We start from the raw sequence: 3,606 nt of genomic DNA on the forward strand, positions 1-3,606 counted from the left end.
CCATATATCTCATTATTTACTCCTCTGCCTAGCAACAAGTCTGTCTAATTATACTCATTAACTGTTTTTCAAAGTTCCCCATAGTGTCCTTTATTGAAATCGAGTTCATGAACCGTTTCAATGTTCTTATTTTCTTCTAGATTATATCTTAAAGTATATTTAAATGTTATTGTTATTATTGTTATTAAATGTTATTGTGACATTGCATTGCAATTGAGCTATGTTGTTTACCATACCGTTCATTTCGTGAGTATAAGTATAGATGCCACACTTGTGACAGGTAAAACCATGCCTTTTTTGAAAAACAGCACCGTCTGTTGCACGTAAGAGCAACCCACACTATATTATGTTGCGATATTATTTCAATATTTCCGATTGTATTGATAATTTGAATTTTCATAGATTTCAATTTATTTTCATTTCGATTTAATAATTTTGTGTGACATTGCATTGAAATTGAGCTGTGTTGTTTACCATACTGTTCATTTCATGAGTATAGTTTATTTTTTTATTTTTTTCATTTCATTTTTTTAGCTGTTCTTATTTTTCAGTGATGGGAATATCAGATCATTTGATGTTCCCAATTTTCTGATGGAAGCATCAGACCATTATAGAATGCATCGGATGAGGTAGTTTGGAATGGTGGGGAGGACGAGAGGGGGGTATGGTGGGGAAGACGAGGGGACAGAGGAGAGGGTAATGGTGGGGAGGACGAGGGGACTGGGGAGTTGGGGATGGTGGGGACAGGGGAATGCTGGGGAGGACAAAGGGACAGGTGAATGGGAGATGGTGGGGGAGGAAGAAGGACAGGGGAGGGGAAAATGGTAAGGAGGACGATGGGACAGGGAAGTGGGAATAGTGGGGATGATGTGGGGACAGGGAAGTGGGAAGGACGAGAGGACTGTGGAATGGGGAATAGCAAAGTGAATTATAATTATATATATTAATTAATTCTTATAAATTTCCAGAAGCCTGTATCAACACCCACACTAATGCAACTGAAAGAGATGTTGAGACAAGTATTGCTGATATGTTGAAGAACGCCCCAAACAAACTCGGTGGAAACAGATACAAGGTAAAGTTTGCCAATTTGCTGTAGTCTAATTCAATTTCTTTTTAGTAATCTTCGAGAACATTTATGCTATGAATAAGATAAAATTATGTAACTGATTTTGATTTATTTACTATTTATTATTTATTTACCGTTATTAGTATAATAGATCTCGTAATAATTTTGCAAAAATAATGGCATTTACTATTTTAAAAAGCTCGGGTGCAGGGGGGGGGGGTTATGTAAAAGCCTGGTTTGTGCCTCGGAGAGGCTATGGGATCCAGTAAGATCGTCCTTCCTTTCCTCCCTAGAATCTGGATGTAGCAGGTGCTCAATTGTCAAAAGTGAAAAATTGGTTTTGTCTTCCGAATGCACCATTTGTGTAAATTTGCTAATAATCTTTTAAAAATAGTAAATGCCATTATTTTTGCAAAATTATTACGAGATCTATTATACTAATAACGGTTTGATAAAATACAGTAGACTGCCTACTGGATAATAGTTCCAGTCCACCTGTAGACAGGGATCTCACATCAGCTTGTATATTATACAAGGATAAGATTTGATTTACTTTTGTATTTATATGCATATATGCATTTATATGCATTATTCTCTAGAATAATAGATCTCGTAATAATTTTGCAAAAATAGTGGCATTTACTATTTTAAAAAGCTCGGGTGCAGGGGGGGGGGGGTTATGTAAAAGCCTGGTTTGTGCCTCGGAGAGGCTATGGGATCCAGTAAGATCGTCCTTCCTTTCCTCCCTAGAATCTGGATGTAGCAGGTGCTCAATTGTCAAAAGTGAAAAATTGGTTTTGTCTTCCGAATGCACCATTTGTGTAAATTTGCTAATAATCTTTTAAAAATAGTAAATGCCATTATTTTTGCAAAATTATTACGAGATCTATTATACTAATAACGGTTTGATAAAATACAGTAGACTGCCTACTGGATAATAGTTCCAGTCCACCTGTAGACAGGGATCTCACATCAGCTTGTATATTATACAAGGATAAGATTTGATTTACTTTTGTATTTATATGCATATATGCATTTATATGCATTATTCTCTAGAATAATAGATCTCGTAATAATTTTGCAAAAATAGTGGCATTTACTATTTTAAAAAGCTCGGGTGCAGGGGGGGGGGGGGTTTGTGTAAAAGCCTGGTTTGTGCCTCGGAGAGGCTATGGGATCCAGTAAGATCGTCCTTCCTTTCCTCCCTAGAATCTGGATGTAGCAGGTGCTCAATTGTCAAAAGTGAAAAATTGGTTTTGTCTTCCGAATGCACCATTTCTGTAAATTTGCTAATAATCTTTTAAAAATAGTAAATGCCATTATTTTTGCAAAATTATTACGAGATCTATTATACTAATAACGGTTTGATAAAATACAGTAGACTGCCTACTGGTTTTACCTGTAATAAGGTTTGATACAGATGATTATGATTATGGTTTTTGCATAATGGAATACATGATGAAGGAATTATCAAAATTGACATTTTTATCAGGGGATATCCTGAATATTGTCAAAATGACAGAAACCCATATGTCAAAAACACATGGAGATATACCAATCCTGGAAGACATTCTTCCATCCCCACTTGAAACTGTTGAGCAGGTGGAAAGTCTGTCACATGAGCTAAAAGTTAACAGTGAATATAAAAAGAGTATGGTAAGTGTTGCTTAATTCTTTTAGCCTGAGTATGGTAAGTGTTGCTGAATTTTTTTAGCCTTGTACATATGTCTTTTGATTAGTTTTTTTGCAGATGAAGGAAGGTGGGGTGGCACATAATTGATTGTTCAGTGTTATGTTTAAGGTACAAATAAAACAAAAGCAAAAGTTACTCAAATTCGTTGATTTTTGTAATAGTTAAGAAGGAAAATATTTTAATGCTATTTATTTAATACAGTTGGAAATTAGAAAATCTAATGTTGAGATTGAAAGATATATATTATTCTCTATTACCTTACAGCTTATGCATTATTTTAACAGGTCCAGACGCTGTCTCAAATGGGCGGTGCAAGCTGTGGAGACACAGTGAGACGAATGATGAGGAGGATAGGGACCTATGGGGTCTGGTCTCAGTATTCACTCGTTGGGCGCAAGAGGAAACGTGTCTTCAAAACCTTGGATATTTGTAATGTAATAATAAGTACGTAAATTTGACATTTTTTTGGATTATATATATGTCTGCATGTATTATGTATTATACTTGCATGCTTGTTAATGACTTGTATTCTAGTCTTGTGGGTATCTCATTTCTCCTACGGGCCAAATGCTTTGTTCTTACCTAGCATTTTGCTTTGTTTGGGTATGAATGTTTGTGTACCTTCATTGTATATTTTGCAAAATTTGCCATATATCTCATTACTCCTCTGCCTAGCAACAAGTCTGTCTAATTATACTCAATAACTATTTTTCAAAGTTCCCCATAGTGTCCTTTATTGAAATAGAGTTCATGAACCGTTTCAATATCCTTATTTTCTTCTAGATTATATCTTAAAGTATATTTAAATGTTATTGTGACATTGCATTGCAATTGAGCTGCGTTG

The 3,606-nt window shown here is 35.2% G+C and overlaps 1 long non-coding RNA gene across 1 annotated transcript in view; it reads left to right on the forward strand.

Annotated features, from left to right (window-relative positions):
- The first annotated feature begins 966 nt into the window (after positions 1–966).
- LOC138358384 (uncharacterized) overlaps positions 967–3,606 on the forward strand; it is a 3,206-nt gene continuing 566 nt past the window's right edge. Inside the window, exons 1-2 of the long non-coding RNA XR_011225342.1 lie at positions 967–1,075; positions 3,047–3,206. This is a non-coding gene — a long non-coding RNA (uncharacterized lncRNA). The remainder of the gene's footprint in view (positions 1,076–3,046; positions 3,207–3,606) is intronic.

Source organism: Procambarus clarkii, chromosome 7 (genome assembly GCF_040958095.1).
Source record: "Procambarus clarkii isolate CNS0578487 chromosome 7, FALCON_Pclarkii_2.0, whole genome shotgun sequence".
Taxonomy (NCBI): Eukaryota; Metazoa; Arthropoda; class Malacostraca; order Decapoda; family Cambaridae; genus Procambarus; species Procambarus clarkii.